The sequence below is a fragment of the Rhinopithecus bieti genome, unplaced genomic scaffold, assembly GCF_001698545.2.
Source record: "Rhinopithecus bieti isolate Rb0 unplaced genomic scaffold, ASM169854v2 scaffold_35865, whole genome shotgun sequence".
NCBI classification, from domain to species: domain Eukaryota; kingdom Metazoa; phylum Chordata; class Mammalia; order Primates; family Cercopithecidae; genus Rhinopithecus; species Rhinopithecus bieti.
The window spans coordinates 25811-46136 of record NW_016814950.1 but is presented as its reverse complement, the minus strand read 5'-3'; positions in this window follow the sequence as shown (position 1 = coordinate 46136).

The following is a 20326-nucleotide window of genomic DNA, read 5'->3' as shown; positions in this document are numbered from 1 at the left end:
TGGCCTTCCTCCAGGGAATGTGACTCTCCCAGGCCCCAGAATAGCTCCTGGACCCAAGCCCAGGGCCAGGCCTGGGACAAGGCTCCGAGGGTCGGCTGGCCGGGGCTATTTTTACCTCCCGCCTCCCTTGCTGGTCCTCCCACCTGACGTCTTGCTGCAGAGTCTGACACTGGATCCCCCCGCACCCCGCCCCTGGTCCCGCTCCTGCCCCGCCCTACCTCCACCCCACCCCATCATCTGTGGACACTGGAGTCTGGAATAAATGCTGTTTGTCACATCAACACTATCCTGTGGCCAGAGCTTCCTCTGGGAGTAGGGAAGGGAAGAGCGATGCAGGTGATTCCCCCCTCTCAGCTGCCCCCACGTCCACCCCCTTGCAAGACCTTGGAAGAAGTCTGATGTCATGGAGAAAGAAATGAGACAGGGCTGGGCACCATGGTTCATTCTTGTAATCTCAGTGGTGGTGGCTCACGTCCGTAATCCCAGTACTTTAAGAGGCTGACACTGGAGGGTGACTTCAGGCCAGGAGTTCAAGACCAGCCTGGGCAACATATCGAGACCCCATTGCTACAAATAACAATACTAATAATACAAAAATTAGCCAGGTGTGCCTATAGTCCCAGCTATTCAGGAGGCTAAGGTGGGAGGATTCCTTGAGCCCAGGAGTACGAGGCTACAGTGAGCTATGATTACGCCATTGCACTCCAGCCTGGGCGACAAAGTGAGACTTCATCTCTAAAAAAAGAAGAAAAGAGGCCGGGCGCGGTGGCTCAAGCCTGTAATCCCAGCACTTTGGGAGGCCGAGACGGGCGGATCACGAGGTCAGGAGATCGAGACCATCCTGGCTAACATGGTGAAACCCCGTCTCTACTAAAATACAAAAAACTAGCCGGGCGACGTGGCGGGCGCCTGTAGTCCCAGCTACTCGGGAGGCTGAGGCAGGAGAATGGCGTGAACCCGGGAGGCGGAGCTTGCAGTGAGCTGAGATCTGGCCACTGCACTCCAGCCTGGGCGGCAGAGCGAGACTCCGTCTCAAAAAAAAAAAAAAGAAGAAAAGAAAAACAGGCCAATCTCGGTGGCTCACACCTGTAATCCCAGCACTTTGGGAGACCAAGGTAGACGGATCACTTTAGGTCAGGAGTTTGAGACCAGCCTGGCCAACATGGTGAAACCCCGTCTCTATTAAAAATACAAAAAAATTAGCTGGGCATGGTGGCGCCAGCCTGTAATCTCAGCTATTTGGGAAACTGAGGCAGGAGAATCGCTTGAACCCAGGAGGCAGAGGTTGCAGTGAGCTGATATCGCGCCACTGCACTCCAGCCTGGGCAACAGAACGAGACACTCCGTGAAAAGAAGAGAGAAAGAAATGACAGCATGAGAGTGGGTGAGCACCCAGAGGGCAACTTAGCTGGCCGAGGGTGGAGGGAAAGACACCGGGTCCTGAGGGCACTGGGCTTGGTCCCCGAGGACCATCGCCTGCCTGGAGGTGGGGTGCTGTCCCCTTAAGTAAAAGTTCCCAGTCAGTTTTGCCAGAGCCCCAGAGGGAATTGAAGCTGGGCGAGGAAAAGCTCCCTCTCAACTGTAGAGTCGATGGAATGAGGGATGGAGCCAGCTCCTCTGGGGAGGAGTCCCTTGGGAAAGAGGGCGGAGCTGGGAGGAATCCAGAGAAAAGGGGGCCTGGGGCAGAGAGGACACAGAAACATTACAAGGCCAAGAAAGAGGGACGTGAGAAAGGGATGGAAAGATTTAGGGGGAGGCAGGAGGGATGGGTTGGGAAGCTCCGAGAGAGTCCCAGAGTAAGAGACAAAAATACATTTGGGGAGACAGAGAGACAAAAAGAGTAGTGGGCCAGGTCTGGTGGCTCATACCTACAATCCCAGCACTTTGGGAGGCTGAGGCAGGAGGATCTCTTGAGGCCAGGGGTTTGAGACCAGCCTGAGCAACATAGCAAGACCCCATCTCTACAAAAAATAAAAAATTAGCCAGGTATGGTAGCACACAGCTGCAGTCCTCAGCACAGGCAAGAGGATCACTTGAGGCCAGCAGCTCAAGACCAGCCTGGGCAACATCGTGAGACCCCATCTCTACAAAAAAATAAAAAATTACCCGGGCATGACGGCAAACACCTGTGGTCCCCGCACTTTGGATGACCAAGGCAGGAGGTTCACTTGAGCCCAGCAGTTCAAGACCAGCCTGCGCAACGTAGCGAGACCACATCTCTACATAATTTTTTCTTAAGAGAAATACAGAGAAAGAAGAACTGGGGTTCAGAGAGATCATTGCAGTCGGAAAGGGACAGAGGAAATGCAAGCAGCAGCCTAGACGCACAGAGGAGGGTAGACCGGGAGGCCAGCACGGGTGACTGGCTGGCAACCTCACCTCTCTGAGCCTTTCTTGTGCATCGAATGGGAATCAATTGCACTTTGGCCACGGCAGGCTGCTGTGAGGTGTGTCAGTGTCATCTTACAGCCATGTGGGGCGATGGGAGCGCTGCACTCACATACCACCCAGGGCCTCCTAGCATTGCCTCCTCAAATCTCAGGCACGCAACTCCACTTTCTGCTCTCAGTCAGCTCAGCCACGAAGTGGACAGAGTGGGATCTGTCGCCATGGGAAATTGTTGGGATGCTACAGAAGCCTCCTTCCTGGTAGGTAACCAAGCAGCCTCCCCCAAGCAAAAGAGCTCATGGGCCACATTAAGATGCTCAGATTCCATGGTTTATTGAATTCGTTTAAAACAAACACAAGGTTATTGTTTGTTTTTCAACTGTGTGGTGGTAGGAAGTGCTCCTGATGGTTTTCCCATGGCAATAATTTACTCTTTGATTTCACCCACCACTACTATGACAGCTTTCTCTCACTGATTCACAAAAAAAATTGGCTTTTCTTTTGTCATTCTTTTTTTTTTTTTTTTTTTTTCGGTGGAGTGCAGTGGCAAAATCATAGCTCACCACCTCAAACTCCTGGGCTCAACTGGTCCTCCTGCCTCAACTTGCTCTGCAGCTAGAATCACAGGTACATGCTGTCACACCCAGCTAAATTTTTATTTTCATTTTTTGTAGAGATGAGGTCTCAAGCTCCTAACCTCAAGCAATCCTCCTGCACAAAGTGTTAGGTATGAGCCACCATACCTAGCCTAAAAAAAATTGTTTTTTAATTTTTTTTGAGACAGGGTCTCACTCTGTCACCCAGGCTGGAGTTCAGTGGCGAGATCTCAGCTCACTGCAACCTCCACTTCCCAGTCTCAAGCGATTCTCCAGCCTCAGCCTCCTGAGTAGCTGTGTCTACAGGCATGAGCCACCAACTCCTGGCTAATTTTTGTGTTTTTTGTTGAGATGGGGTTTCACCATGTTGCCCAGGCTGGTCTTGAACTGTTGAGCTCAAAATGATCTGCTTGCCTTGGCATCCCAAAGTGCTGGGATTACAGGCCTGAGTCACTGAGCCAGGCCTCTAAAAAACTTTGTATTAACAACTTCCCCCAAAAAACCTGCAGTTCACACTCCTGTCAATGTGTGTGAGGTGCCCTTACTCCATACTTTGGCCGGTACTTGCAATTATCCTCTAAATTTTTGCCTACTTGATGGATAACAAAATGGCTTTCTTATTTGTTTCTTAATTTTTTTTTTTTTTTTTTTTTTGAGACTCCTGTTGCTCAGGCTGGAGTGCAATGGCACAATCTTGGCTCACTGCAACTTCCGCTTCCTGGGTTCAAGGAATTCTCCTGCCTCAGCCTCCTGAGTATCTGGGATTACAGGCGCCTGCCACCACGCCCGACTAATTTTGTTTTGTTTTGTTTTACATGAAGTCTCACTCTGTTGCCCGGGCTGGAGTGCAGTGGTGTGATCTCGGCTCACTGCAACCTCTGCCTTCTGGGTTCAAGCAATTCTCCTGCCTCAGCCTCCTGAGTAGCTGGGATTACAGGCACCCGAAACTACGCCCAACTAATTTTTTTGTATTTTTAGTTGAGACGGGGGTTTCACCATGTTGGCCAGGCAGGTCTTGAACTCCTGACCTCGTGATTCACCCACCTCGGCCTCTCAAAGTGATGGGATTACAGGCGTGAGCCACTGTGCCCAGCCTAATTTTTGTATTTTTAGTAGAGACGGGGTTTTACCATGTTGGTTAGTCTGGTCTTAAACTCCCGACCTCAGGTGGTCCACTCGCCTCAGCCTCCAAAAGTGCTGGGATTACAGGTGTGAGCCACTGTGCCTGGCCAATAATTTGGTGTTGAGGTCTCTTTCATGAGCATGGCCATAGACTCTGGCTTTGCCCTGCCTGGGCTTCAGGGGATTAGATCATAAGTGTTTACAACGTGCTTTTCAGCAGATTTTCCTTTATCCTGGCAGGCAGCCCAATGCCTAAGTGTCTGACTTGTACACAGGTGTCCCTGTCACAGGAAATGTGTTTATACTGGCCAAGATCCTTGTGGCTCTTATCTGACCTGTGCCCAGTTTATTCCTGACCAGGAAAGAGATTAGGTTCAGGTGTGTCAGTCAAGTGAGACAAAAGGAGGCAACTCAACAAAACACATGAAATATTAGAAAGAGGCAGGGTGCAGTGGATCATGCCTATAATCCTAGCTCTTCAGGAGGCCAAGGCAGGAGGATCACTTGAGGCCAGGAGTCTGAGGCCAGCCTGGCCAACGTGGCGAAACCCTGTCTCTATAAAAATATAAAAATTAGCCGGGCACGGTGGTGTGCACCTGCAGTCCCAGCTACTCAGGAGGCTGAGGCAGGAGAACCACTTGAACCCAGGAGGTGGAAGTTGCAGTGAGCCAAGATCACGCCACTGCACTCCAGCCTGGGTGACAGAGGGAGACTCTGTCTCAAAAAAATAAAAGAAGAAGAAATAACAGAAGCAGAGGCCGGGCACGGTGGCTCACACCTGTAATCCTGGCACTCTGGTAGGCTGAGGCAGGGGAATCAGTTGAACTCAGGAGTTCGAGACCAGCCTGTGCAACACAGCGAAACCCTGTCTCTATTTAAAAATAAAAAGAAGGAGAAGGAAAGATATAACAGAAGCAGTTTATTACTTAAGGATCCCAGAGAGAAAAGAGCAGCACACTTCCCTGGACCAGTGGGAAGGGGGCAGCTGCCTGAGACATGCAGCCTCAACCAGCAGGTGGAGAGAGATCCCCCAAAGCCTTTATTGGGGTCCAGGGCATGGCAGAGACGGAGTTCCCCAGGAGAGTTCTAACTGATGGGTTTAGAACAAGAGTTCCATAGAGACACGCTGTGACGGAGGTTGTCATATCTGCACAGTCCATTCATCAGAGGTGTGGGGATCAGTAGCATGGGTCAAGTAGTTTGTATCTATCTAGCTGTGCCATACAGAGATGGTCACCAGGAGGAGGTTAGATAAAGCTGATAACCTTGATCAACTCCAGTAAAAAACTGGGAGGAGAGCTGGGCATGATGGCTCACACCTATAAACCCAGCGCTTTGAGAGGCTAAGGCAGGAGGATTGCTTGAGGCCAGGATTTTGAGACCAGCCTGGACAACATAATGAGACCCTGTCTCTAAAACAGAAAAACAGAGAGAGAGAAGAAGGGGAGGTAGGGAGGGAGGGAAGGAGGGAGGGAGGGAGGAAGGACTGGGAGGAGGTGTAGGGCTGGAAACTGTGTCAAGGGTAACTAAGCCCAGATTTTGGCATGAGAAAGTTAAACATATTCAGAATGGATGCTAAGACAATATACGATTATACAGATTCACCACAATGGCATATTAATTTTGTTTTCATTTGAATTTCTGTGACCTCTAGCGTGAAAATGGTGTTTCTCTGTATGTTCATTGGCCATTTGCTTTTCTTGTTTGTGAACTGTAGTATACTCTTGCCTACTTTTCTCTTTGGTTTTTTTACCTTTTCTTATTAATTTGTAGGATCTCTCTACACACCAGGAATATTAACCTCTAATCTTTCTTTTTCTTTTTTGAGACAGAGTCTCACTCTGTCGCCTAGGCTGGAGTGCAGTGGCGTGATCTCAGCTGACTGCAAGCTCTGCCTCCCGGGTTCACGCCATTCTGCCGCCTCAGCCTCCCGAGTAGCTGGGACCACAGGTGCCCGCCACCACACCCGGCTAGTTTTTTGTATTTTTAGTAGAGACAGGGTTTCACCATGTTAGCCAGGATGGTCTTGATCTCCTGACCTCATGATCCATCCGCCTCGGCCTCCCAAAGTGCTGGGATTACAGGCGTGAGCCACTGCACCTGGCCATTAACCACTAATCTTACAAAGCTTTTATCTCAGGCTAGGTGCAGTGGCTCACGCCTGTAATCCTACTACTTTGGGAGGATGAGGTGCGTGAATCACTTGAGTCCAGGAGTTCAAGACCAGCCTGGCCAACATAGCAAAACCCTGTCTCTACTAAAAATACAAAAACATCCAGTCAGGGTGGTACACACCGGTAATCCCAGCACTTTGAGAGACCAAAGCAGACGGATCACTTGAGCCCAGGAGTTCCAGACCAGCCTGGCCAACATAGTGAAACCCTATCTCTACTAAAAATACAAAAAATTAGCCGAACATGGTGGTGCATGCCTGTGATCTCAGCTACTCAGGAGGCTGAGGCGGCAGGGTTGATTGAGCCCGGGAGTTCGAGGCTGCAGTGAGCCATGATTGCACCACTGCACTCCAGTCTGGGTGACAGTGAGACCCTGTCTTTAGATAGAGAGAGAGAGAGAGAGAGATGGATAGATATCCACATAGATACCTCAAACCTATTATGTCCCAAATCGACCTCCAATCTTTCCTATTGCATAAATGGTATCCCTGCCCTCCAGCTGGGTGAGCCCAAAACTTAGAATTTATCCTGGATTCCTCCATTTCCTTTACCTCCCACTCACATAACCCAAAGGCACATCCCATGGGTCCCCTCACATACAGCTCTCTTTGCTGACCACTTATCCCCCAGCTTCCTATATTCAATAAACCTTTTAACTCTACCCTGCCACAGGACATAGAACTGCAGCTAGCTCTTTCTACAAATGGTTTCACGGCCATCAGTCAAAACATACATCTTCTTTCACCTGGATCAATGCACTTATAAAAGCAAATGCTCAACAGCAATCTTTGATGGCTCCAATACTCATATCAATTAAAAATTTAAACATTACCTTTCAGTCATCCTTCCCATCCTTTTAAAGTGGAATTCCTAAATCTAAAATGGTTAAAAATTTAAAAAAAAAAACAGCCGGGCCGTGCTCAGCCTTATCCAGCATCTTGCGAGGGCCGAGACGGCGACACATGGCAGGAGATCGAGACCATCCGGCTAATACGGTGAAACCCGTTCTACTAAAAAAACAAAAAAACTAGCCGCGGCGACGAGCGGGGCCTGTAGTCCCAGCTACTCGAGAGGCTGAGACAGGAGAATGGTTGGAACCCGGGAGGCGGGCTTGCAGAGCTGGGAGAGCGGCCACTGCACCCCAGCCTAGCCTGGCAGGAGGCAAGATCAGTCCAAAAAAAGAAAAAAAAAAAAAAACAGCAAGTTTGCATATGGCTCCTAAAATACAGATAACGTTGTAACCATTTCTACCAGCAATACTTTTCGCTTGCCAATTTCCCTCCCCCTTTTTTTTTTTGTTTGGAGATGGTCTCCGTGCTCGCCAGCCGGCATGCAGTGTGATTGTCATCGGGCTCACTGAACCCCCCCCTCCACCCCCCCCAGATTTCAGGAATTCTTCGCCCTCAGCCCCCCCCGAGTACGACCAATACAGCACATCCAGCCTAACTTTTTTTTATCTCTTTTAGTAGAGACGGGGTTCCACCATTTGCCAGGGATGGTCTTGAACTCCTGAGCTCAGACGGTGATCGGCCCCACGTGGCCACCCCCAAGGGTGGCTGGGAGTTACAGGGGATTTGAGCCACCCTTGCCTTTGGGCCAATTTGTTTTTTTTTTTTGAGATCTGAGTCTCGCTCTGGGGCTCGCCCAGCTGCAGGCAGTGGCGTGCAAATCTGGCCACGCAACTCCATCCTCCCGGGTGTCAAGCTTTCTCCTGCTCTAGTCTCCTGAATAGCCTAGCGATACCAGCGCTGCCCATGCATCATCCCGGCTTAATTTTTTGTCTTTAAGCTAGAGAGAGGGTTTTCACTGTGTGCCAGGATGATTGATCTCCTGACCTCATGATCTGCCCCACCTCGGTCCTCCCCAAAAGTGCTGGATACAGGGATGAGCCACCACGCCTGGCCTTTTTTTTTTTAAAGTGTCTTGCTCTATGCCAGCTGACCCGTGGCCCTCATGTATGTTTGCATGTGTTGTTAGCTGTTGTTTTGAGACAGGCCTAGCTCTGGCGCCTAAGGGCTAGGCTACAGACTCACTGCGCCCTCAACCTTGGCGCTGAAGTGATCCCCCATCCCTCAGATTCCCAGCTAGCTGGCTACTACAGATGCTGCCACCCAGACCAGCTAATTTTGTATTTTTAGAGACCAGATTCACAGCCGCCGTGGGTGCTCAAGCGGTAATCCCAGCATCGTTGGCGAGCCGAGACGGCGCGATCACGGGAGGTCCAGGAGATCGAGACCCCTGGCTAACACGGGTGAAACCCCGTCTCTACTAAAAAAAAAATACAAAAACTAGCCGGGCAAGTCCCAGCTACTCGGGAGGCTGAGGCAGGAGAATGGCGTAAACCTGGGAGGCGGAGCTTGCAGTGAGCTGAGATCCAGCCACTGCACTCCAGTCCGGGCGACAGAGCGAGACTCCGCCTCAAAAAAAAAAAAAAAAAAAAAAAAAGAGAGAGACAGGGTTTCACTAAGTTGGCAAGGCTGGTCTCAAACTCCTGGCCTCAGGTGATCTGCCCGCCTCAGCCTCCCAAAGTACTGGGATTACGGACATGAGCTACCACGCCCTGACTATAATTGCTTTTAAACATAATTTTGTTATGTTCCAGGAGCCTCCTAATGCATACTTGTACTGCGTATTCTCGAAATGGATGCTCTTTTAAAACATAGAGCAGGCTGGGCGCGGTGGCTCATGCCTGTAATCCCAGCACTTTGGGAGGCCGAGGCAGGCGGATCCTGTGAGGTCAGGAGTTCGAGACCAGCCAGGCTAACATGGTGAAACCCTGTTTCTACTAAAAATACAAAAAATTAGCCAGGCATGGTGGTGCGCACCTATAATCCCAGCTACTCGGGAGGCTGAGGCAGGAGAATCACTTGAACCCAGGAGGTGGAGATTGCAGTGAGCAGAGATCGCGCCATTGTACTCCAGCTTGGGCAACAAGAGTGAAACTCCATCTCAAAAATGAATAAATAATAAATAATAAATAAAATGCAGATTAGAAGCCTGTCTGTGACTCAGGTTTTCTCATTTCTCTTAGAATAAAATTCAAACTCCTACAAAAGGCTGCATGCATAGCGCCTCTCTCTCTGCCAAACCTAGCTTCACTTTTCTTGCCTGCATCCTATCAGACAGTGTCTATCCAGCCCTTGAATATTTTGTTCCTTTCCTACCTCTTTTTTTCTTTTTTTGAGACAGGATCTCATTCTGTTGCTCTGTCACCCAGGCTGGAGTGCAGTGATGTGATCATAGCTCACTGCAGCCTCGAACCCTGGGGCTCAAGCATGTCCTCCCACCTCAGCCTCCTCAGTAGCTGCAACTGCAGGCATGCACCACTACACCTGGCTAATTAAAAAATTTTTTTTGCAGATGGGGTTTCTCTGTGTTGTCTAGTCTTGAACTCCTAGCTTCAAGCAATCCCCCTGCCTTGGCCTCCCAAAGTTCTGGGATTATAGGCATGATGCACCGCACCTGGCCAGGACTCTCGAACTTACTCTTCTTCATTTGTCCTGAAATCTTTCACTACAGATCCTCACGTAATTCATTCATTCTCATACTGCAGATTCTGGCTCAAAATAGCACCTAGCCAGAAATGTCTTTCAGACTCTCCTATTTTAAGGAGCCTTTGCCCCAAACCCACCCAAGTTCCATCATCCTAAGTGTTAATACTTTTGCTTGATTTTGTTCTTTTCTAGTTTCTGGGTTCTATGCATAGACCATTTTTACTAATATTCATATTATCTTTTAAATACCTTAGAAAGATATTTTAGGTTTCTTCATTTGAGCCATGCACATTCTTTGAAAATTTATCCTAAAATAGCTGGGTGCCCAGCCCACCCCTTGAACCCAGGAGGCGGAAGTGATAGTGAGCCAAGTTTGTGTCACTGCACTCCAGCCTGGAACACAGAGTGAGACTCCATCTCAAAAACAAACAAATAAACAAACAAAAATGCTGGGCACAGTAGTTCATGCCTAGTCCCAGCTACTCAGGAGGCTGAGGCAGGAGGATCACTTGAGGTCAGGAGTTTGAGATCAGCCTGGGCAACACAGCAAGACCTCATCTCTAAAAAAAATTTTTAATGCTAATGTTTAACTTTGGTTCTGTTGTGATTGGCGTATGGTTTACATTATACTTTCTTTCTTTTTTTTTTTTTTTGAGACAAAGTCTCACTCTGTCGCCCAGGCTGGAGTTCAGTGGCGCGATCTCGGCTCACTGCAACCTCCACCCATCGGGTTCAAGCGATTCTCCTGCCTCAGCCTCCAGAGTAGCTGGGATTAACTGCTGTGGGTGGCGGGTACTACCCACCACCACACCCGGCTGAATTTTGTACTTTTAGTAGAGATGGGGTTTCACCATGTTGGCCAGGCTAGTTTCAAACTCCTGACCTCAGGTGATCTGCCCACCTTGGCCTCCCAAAGTGCTGGGATTACAGGAGTGAGCCACCGTACCCGACCTACATTATATTTTCTTTCTTTTTTGAGACAGAGTCTCAGTCTGCTGCCAGGCTAGAGTGCAGTGGCGAGATCTCAGTTCACTGCTACCTCTGCCTCCCAGGTCCAAGTGATTCTCCTGCCTCAGCCTCCAGAGTAGCAGGGATTACAGGCGTGCACCATCACGCCTAGCTAATTTTTGTATTTTTAGTAGAGACAGAGTTTCATCATGTTGGCCAGGATGGTCTCAATCTCTTGACCTTGTGATCCTCACAACTTAGCCTCCCAAAGTATTGGGATTACAGGCATGAGCCACCACGCCCGGCCTATACTTTCTAACCTACTAATGACAACAAATAAATAGATACCAGTATTTCCAGAAGCACATATTATAATTTGGAGGCCGGCTGTGGTGGCTCATGCCTGTAATCCCAGCACTTTGGGAGGCAGAAGTGGGCAGATCGCCTGAGCCCAGGAGTTCAGGACCAGCCTGGGCAACATGGCAAAACCCCGTCTCTACAAAAAATACAAAAGAATTAGTCAGGTGTGGTGGTACGAGCCTGTAGTCCCAGCTACTCTGGAGGGTGAGATGGGAGGATCACATAGCCCTAGGGAGGTCAAGACTGCAGTGAGCCGTGGTCTCGTCAGTACACTCCAGCCTGAGCCACAGAGTGAGACCCTGTCTCAAAAATAAGATAAAATAGGAATGAGGGCCGAACATGATGGCTTATGCCTGTAATCCTAGCACTTTGGCAGGCTAAAGCAGGATTGCTTGAAACTGGGTGTTCAAGACTAGCCTGGAGAACACAGTGAAACCCTGTCTCTAAAAAAAAAAAGTTTTGTTTTTTGTTTGTTTGATTGGTTTGGTTATTTATTTTATTTATTTATTTATTTATTTATTTATTTATTTATTTTATTTTATTTTATTTTACTTTTGAAACGGAGTCTTGCTCTGTTGCCCAAGCTGGAGTGCAATGGCACAATCTCAGCTCACTGCAAACTCCGCCTCCCAGGTTCAAGCGATTCTCCTGCCTCAGCCTCCTGAGTAGCTGGGATTACAGGCGTGCACCACCACGCCTGGCTAATTTTTGTATTTTTTTTAGTAGAGACAGGGTTTCATCATGTTGTTCAGGCTGGTGTCAAACTCCTGACCTTGTGATCTGCCCACCTTGGCCTCCCAAAGTGCTGGAATTACAGGCGTGAGCCACCGAGCCCAGCAAAAAAAGTGTTTTTAATTAGTTGAGTATAGTGGCGTGAGCCTGTAGTGCCAGCTACTCAGGAGGCTGTGGCGGGAAGATGGAGGTTGCAGTGAGCTATGTACTCCAACCTAAGTGACGGCAAGAACTTGTCTCAAAAAAAACATAGATAACTTGGGCCGGGCACGGTGGCTCACACCTGTAATCCCAGCATTTTGGGAGGCCAAGGCGGGTGGATCCCCTGAGATCAGCAGTTCGAGACCAGCCTGGCCAACATGGTGAAACCCCGTCTCTACTAAAAATACAAAAAATTTGCCAGGCATGGTGGCGGGTGCCTGTAGTCCCAGCTACTTGGGAGGCTGTGGCAGGAAGATGGAGGCTGCAGAGAGCTGTGATCGCACCTCTGTACTCCAACCTAGATGACAGCAAGAACATGTCTCAAAAAAATAGACAAATATATAAAATAAAATCGGAATGAAGCTACCAATGTAATGTTGAGTGAGTGAAATGGTTTAGAACATATTTCTAGATCCTTGATGTTTAATATGGTATCCCTAGTCACATGTGGCTATAGAAACGTAAACTACTTAAAACTAAATAAAATGTAGAACCTCATTCTTCAGTGACACTAGCCGCAGTTCTGCTGCTCAGCAGTCAATTGTGGCTTGTGGTTACTATATTGGACAGCACAGATATAAAACATTTCCATTAGTACAGAAATTTCTATAGGTAATGTAGATCTAGAATATGATCTATTCTATTCTATTCTATTCTATTCTATTCTATTCTGTTCTATTCTATTCTATTCTATTCTAAGATGGAGTCTCACTCTGTCACCCAGGCTGGAGTGCAGTGGCACAATCTCAGCTCACTGCAGCCTCCTCCTCCCAGATTCATGCCATTCTCCTGCCTCAGCCTCCCGAGTAGCTGAGACTACAGGTGCCCGCCACCACACCTAGCTAATTTCTTGTATTTTTAGTAGAGACGGGGTTTCACCGTGGTCTCGATCTCCTGACCTCATGATCCACCCACCTCAGCCTCCCAAAGTGCTGGGATTACAGGCATGAGCCACCGTGCCTGGCCAATATGATCCCATTTTAAAATAAAGTCCATGGCCCTGCATGTTGGCTGATGCCTGTAATCCCAGCACTTTGGGAGGCTGAGGCAGGTGGATCACCTGAGGTCAGGAGTTCGAGACCAGCCTGGCCAACATGGTGAAACCCCAGCTCTACTAAAATACAAAATTATCCAGGTGTGGTGGCACGTGCCTGTAATCCCAGCTACTGGGGAGGCTGAGGCAGGAGAATCACTTGAACCCAGGAGGCGGAGGTTGTGGTGAGCCGAGATCATGCCATTGCACCCCAGACTGAGGGATAGAGCCAGACTCTGTCTCAAAAAGAAGAAAGAAAAGAAAGAAAAGGAAGGAGGGAGGGAGGGATGGGGGAGGAAGGAAAGGAAGAAAGGAGGAAAGGAGGAAGGGAGGAATGGAAGGAAGGGAATTACAGCCATGAGCCACTGCACCCAGCCTATATTATACTTTCTAACCTACTAATGACATCAGATAAACAGGAACCAGTATTTGAGAAGCATATATTAAAATTGGAGGCTGCAGTGACTCATGCCTGTAATCCCAGCACTTTGGGAGACAGAGGCGGGCAGATCGCCTGAGCCCAGGAGTTGAAGACCAGCCAGAGAAATGTGGCAAAACCCCATCTCTACAAAAAATACAAAAGAATTAGCCAGGTATGGTGGTACGAGCCTGTAGTCCCAGCTACTCCGGAGGGTGAGGTGGGAGGATCACCTAGCCCCAGGGAGGTCGAGACTGCAGTGAGCCGTAATCTGACCAGTGCACTCCAGCCTGAGTCACAGAGAGAGAGGGAAAAGAAAAGGGAACGGTGACAAACAGAGACCAGAAACACAGAGGGATTCTGAGCATAAGGAACGAAACACCCAGAAATACAGAAATTTAGAAACACAAAGAGACCCAAAGATAGTGACAGACAAAGAGACACTAAGAGAGACAGAGAAAAGTCTAGAAAGAAGCAATGCAGTGACACCCAGCATCTTCATCCATTTACTGATCGATTGAGATGGAGTCTTGCTCTGTCACCCAGGCTGGAGTGCAATGGCACCATCTCAGCTCACTGCAACCTCCACCTCCTAGATTCTCCTGTCTCAGCCTCCTGAGTAGTGGGGATTACAGGCGTGCACCACCACGATCGGCTGATTTTTGTATTTTTAGTAGAGACAAGGTTTCACCATGTTGGCCAGGCTGGTCTCAAACTCCTGACCTCGTGATTCACCTGCCTCGGCCTCCCAAAGTGCTGGGATTACAGGCGTGAGCCACCGCGCCCAGCCTTATTTATTTAGAGACAAGGTCTCGCTCTGTCATCCAGGCGGAAGTGCAGTGGTGTGATCACTGCTCACTGCAACCTTAACCTCCCAGAGCTAAGCAGTCCTTCTACCTCAGCCTCCCGAGTAGCTGGGACCACAGGCATGTGCCACCATGCCAGGCTAATTTTTTATTTTTGTAGAGATGGGATCTCACTGTTTCCCACGCTGGTCTTGAACTCCTGAGCTCAAGCCATCCTTCTGCCTTGGCCTCCCAAAGTGTTAGGATTACAGGCATGAGACCTCACGGCCAGCCTCCCACATCTCTTTAATGTTATATATTTATTATACATATATACACATATATTTATAAATATATAGACGTTTATATGTGTATATACACACACAAACACACATATACAAGCTTTTACTTTAAAGTTTTGATTATTGCTAAGTTTATTTTCATTGTCTCAAGATCTGCTTAACCCTGGAGCCAGGCTGGGTCAGTGGGTCTGTGTGGTGCCTCGAGTACCTGTCTCTGCCCCCTGAAGTTCTGTTTACCATCTCCAAAAGGCATAGCCTGCAGTCTCAGCAAAAGGATAGATTCCCAGGAAGAGTGTGAGAGAGGTTTGGGGCCTAGGTGGGCAGCCCACCCAGCTCACCCCACCAGGCGGGCATGATATCATGATACCAAATACACTAAATTTGTGTCTGTGTGCATCATGTTCTGGCCCCAGGGAAATGAGAGCTTTGCTAGTGAGGTTGGTGCCATTTTGTGTACCATCTATGCCTAAGGAGGAAAGACTGGAGCAAAGAAAAGCCTAAGAGGCCAGTTTATACTAACAAACATGGAAGTCAAGCCTGTCCCACCTTTCCAATGCAATAGAGCACCTACTGGGAAAGCAATGCCCTGGCCTGCCCCTGGCAAAACACAGCTGAGGATTCATTCCTCCATTCACTCAATCATACCTTCAACAAAAGTTTGACCGGGCATGGTGGCTCATGCCTGTAATCCCAACAGTTTGGGAAGCCAAAGCTGGCTGATCACCTGAGGTCAGGAGTTCAAGACCAGCCTAGCTAACATGGTGAAACCCCATCTCTACTAAAACTACAAAAATTAGCCAGGCATCATGGTGCATGCCTGTAGTCCCAGCTACTCAGGAGGCCGAGGCAGGAGAATCACTTGAACCTGGGAGGCAGAGGTTGCAGTGAGCCGAGATCGAGTCACTGCACTCCAGCCTGGGTAACAGAGCGAGACTCCATCTCAAAAAAAGAAAAAGTGTATTGAGTGTTTACTATGTGCCAGGCACTGGGGAGACATCAATGAACAAAATTCACAATCCGCCAGGTGCAATGGTTCATGCCTGTAATCCCAACACTTTGGGAGCTCAAGGCAGGAGGATCACTTGAGGTCAGGAATTCAAGACTAACCTGGGCAACACAGCAAGATCCCATCTCTACAAAAAAAAATTTAAAAATTAGCCAGACATGATGGCACACACCTGCAGCCCCCACTACTCAGAGTGGGAGGATCGCTCGAGTCCAGAAAGTCGAAGCTACAGCGAGCTATGATGGCATCACTGCACTCCAGGCTGGGAGACGAAGCAAGACCCTGTCTCCAAAAAATAATAATAATAATTCACATCCTAATGGTGTTGCTGCACTCCAGTGGGGAAAGCGGCCAGTGGAATTCCTTAGAAGGTCCACAGACCTAGGAAGCGACTTCAGGAAATGCAACCAATCCCTGACTCTCTAGGGCCTGAGGAGGCACTTGGTTGGGAACACCCTCCACCTCCCAAGAGAAGCAGCTGACTCCTCCACGAAGAAGCACTGGACAGCCAGGAGGCACCTCTTGTTAACCAAAGTGGGCTGGTGACCTTGAACTCCAGCTCAGAGATCTTCTGCCTGGTCTTGTTCTCAGGACTCAGCAGGTTCTCTTTTTCTCTGGACATGGAATCTAGATCTTCAAATTTGGCATAGAAGCCAAATCTATGGGAGTAAAACAGAGATTTCATTAAAACAAAGGATGTCGTGCAAAACTCAAAAAATAAAATAAAATAAAACAGGCTGGGCATAGTGGTTCAGGCCTGTAATCCCAGCACTTTGGAAGGCCAAGGCAGGAGGATTACTTGAGCCCAGGAGTTCGAGACCAGCCCTGGCAACAAAAGGAGACCCTGTCTCTACAAAAAATGCAAAAAGTAGACTGATGTGGTGATACACGCCTGTAGTCCCAGCTACTCAGGAGGCTGAGGTGGGGGAATCCCTTGAGCCCGGGAGGTTGAGGCTGCAGTGAGCCGTGATCCAGCTACTGCACTCCAGCCAGGGAGACAGAGCGAGATCCTATCTCAAAAAATAAAATAAAACAGTAATCCCAGCACTTTGGGAGGTCGAGGCAAGCATATCACTTGAAGTCAGGAGTTCTCAACCAGCCTGGCGAACATGGTGAAACCCCGTCTTTACTAAAAATACAAAAATTAGCTGGGGGTGGGGGGCATGCCTGTAATGCTAGCTACTGGGGATGCTGAGACAGGAGAATTGCTTGAACCCGGGAGGCAGAGGTTGCAGTGAGCCGAGATCACGCCACTGCACTCCAGCCTGGGCAACAGGGCGAGACTCTGGCTCAAAACAACAACAATAAAAGCAAACATGAGAAGCTAGATGACTGTAGCTGGCTGATCACCTGCTTGGCAGCCACAGCTTTTACCTGTGTCGTGGGCTCAGGACTCATGGAACAGAGTGGGTGTTGCCCACAGGACACATGAATGCTTGGAGCTTACTGGATCCCTGCATCCCTCCCATCTGTGTTCAGTTCACATTCTTAGTATGTCTAACATGTATCATGAGTTGCTTCCTTTTTTTTTTTTTTTGAGATGGCAGTCTTGCTCAGTTGCCCAGGCTGGGGTGCAGTGGAGCGATCTCGGCTCACTGCAATCTCTGCCTCCCGAGTTCAACTGATTCTCCTGCCTCAGCCTCCCGAGCAGCTGGGATTACAGGCAGGTGCCACCACATCCGGCTGATTTTTTGTATTTTTAGTAGAGACAGGGTTTCACCATGTTAGCCAGGATGGTCTTGATCTCCTGACCTCATGATCCGCCCGCCTTGGCCTCCCAAAGTGCTGGGATTACAGGCATGAGCCACCGCGCCCGGCTTGAGTTGCCTCTTAATATCCATCCTTCATTTCATCTGTCTATGTCCTTATTTGTAGGGCTCTTGTGCCCTATATAGCAGAATTGAAAATTCCCTTAAAAAAATATACAGCAAACGCACACAGAGGATCAGAGGATGGAGGGGAGAATTTCACGAGATAACGAGGGAAGTATTTAGTACAAAGCCTGGCACAGAGTCCATGTGCAGTACATGTTAATTATTGTGATTATCTAAGGAAAGACAAAGAGACACAGAGAAAAGCAAAAAGGTTGCCTTAGGCCAGGTATGGTGGCTCACGCCTGTAATCCCAGCACTTTGGGAGGCCGAGGCAGAAAGATCACCTGAGGTCAGGAGTTCAAGACCAGCCTGGGCAACATGGCGAAACCCCATCTCTACCAAAAAAAAAAAAAAAAAAAGACAAAAATTAGCCAGGCATGGTGGCATGCGCCTGTAATCCGAGCTACTCAGGAGGCTGAAACACACGGATTGCTTGAACCCGGGAGGCGGAGGTTGCAGCAAGCCAAGATCCTGCCACTGTATTCCAGCCTAGGTGACAGGGCAAGACTCTGTCTCAAAAAAACAAATAAAGATCAGGCACAGTGGCTTACGCCTGTAATCCCAGCACTTTGGGAGACCGAGGCAGGCAGATCACCTGAGGTGAGGAGTTCGAGACCAGGCTGGCCAACATGGTGAACCCCCGTCTCTACTAAAATACAAAATTAGCTGGGTGTGGTAGCAGGTGCCTGTAATCCCAGCTACTTTGGAGGCTCAGGCAGGAGAATTGCTTGAACCTGGGAGGCAGAGGTTGCAGTAAGCCGAGGTCGTGCCATTGCACTCTAGCCTGGGGGACAAGAGCGAGACTTCGTCTCAAAACTAAATAAATACATAAATAGGCTGGGCGCAGTGGCTCACGCCTATAATCCCAACACTTTGGGAGACCAAGGCGGGCGGATCACAAGGTCAGGAGATCAAGACCATCCTGGTTAACATGGTGAAACCCTGTCTCTACTAAAAATACAAAAAATTAGCTGGCATGGTGGCAGACGCCTGTAGTTCCAGCTACTCGGGAGGCTGAGGCAGGAGAATGGCGTGAGCCCGGGAGGCGGAGGTTGCAGTGAGCAGAGATGGCGCCACTGCACTCCAGCCTGGGCAACAGAGTGAGACTCCGTCTCAAAAACAAAACAAAATAAAATAAAATAATAAAATAAAATAAAATAAAATAAAATAAAATACAAATGTTCCCTTAGTCCAGGGCAGGGACCAGATACAGAGATACCACTCTAAAGGCAGACATTGGTGTTGGGGTCTGGGTAGTTGGATGGCGAGTGAACAGATGGTTAGCGGGAAGGGAAAGAGAAGAGGAAAGGGTTCTCCATCCAGCACCTGGTCCCCAAGTTAATAAGTGGAGGGTCCCAGCCTGCCCCACCAGGAGGGCATACATTTGCATAAGGTCCCTCATCTGCATGGCATCCCAGGGAATTTGCATAGAGATGGCAGCCTGGGCCCAACCTCAGTATGACCCCTCTTCCCAAGGGTTGAAACTCCAGCCTACATTACAAAGGCCTAGGGCAATAGGAAAGGGGGAGGAGTGAACCTCAGGATCTGGGGTTCCAGGAAGTAAAGACAAGCAGGTAGTAAACTACCCTTACTCTTTAACCTTCTGCGGTTCCCAGAGCATGAGCCGCCCTTCAGCTGGCCTTCAGGACCTTCTAAGATACTGCCCCTCACACACATCCCCCGCTCCTGCTCTCGCCACCCTCCTACCTTGAATGTCCTTCCCCATATCCTGTGCTGTGACAAAACTTGCCTATTCTTCAAAGCCTGGACATCCTGAAGAATGCTGAAAGCTTTCACCACCTCCTTTCCCTGCCCTTGGAAATTTACAAAGCTCTGTGCATCTCCCAGACATGTACAGATTTTTGGGAGTATAGATTTTATTAATAAGGTTATATTTGATTGCAAATGCCTATATATATATAGTCTCATATATATAGTCATATATATATGTGCCAAGAGTCATGTCTCATGCTTGTAATCCCAGCAGTTTGGGAGGCCAAGGCAGGAAAATTGCTTGAGCCTAGGACTTCAAGACCAGCCTGGGCAACCTAGTGAGAGCCTGTCTCTACAAAAAAGTCGAAAGATGAGTCTGGGAGGCTGAGTGCGGTGGCTTACGACTGGAATCCCAGCATTTTGGGAGGCTAAGGCGGGCAGACCACTTGAGGTCAGGAGTTCAAGACCAGCCTGGCCAATATGGTGAAACCCTGTCTTTAATAAAACTGCAAACATAGCCAGGTGTCGTGGCCCAAACCTGTAGTCCCAGCTACTTGGGAGGCTAAGGCAGCAGAATCACTTGAACCCAGAAGGCAGAGGTTTCAGTGAGCCGAAATCACACCACTGAATTCCAGCCTGCCTGGGGGGCAGATCGACATTCCGTATCAGATAAACATAAAATAAAATAAAAATAAAGATTATTCTGGCACAGTGGCGAATGCCTCTAGTCCCAGCCACTTGGGAGGGTGAAGTGGGAGGATCACTTGAGCCTGGGAGGTGGAAGCTTTAACGAGCCATGGTTGCACCACTGCACTGCAGTCTGGCCAACAGAGCGTGACCCTATCTCAGAATAAGACCCGGGTATGGTAGCTCATGTTTGTAATTCCAGCACTCTGGGAGGCCGAGGCGGGCAAATTGCTTGAGGCCAAGAGTTTAAGACCACCCTGGGCAACAAGGCAAAAACCCATCTCTACAAAAAAAAATAGAAAAGTTAGCCAGGCGTAGTGGCACATGCCTGTAGTCCCAGCTACTCGGGAAGTTGACAGGGAAGGATCCCGAGCCAGGGAGGTCATGGCTGCCGTGAGCCATGGTAATGTTACCGCACTGCAGCCTGAGCGACAGAGTGAGACCCTGTCTTAATAAAAAAAAAAAAAAAAAGGCCGGGCGCGGTGGCTCAAGC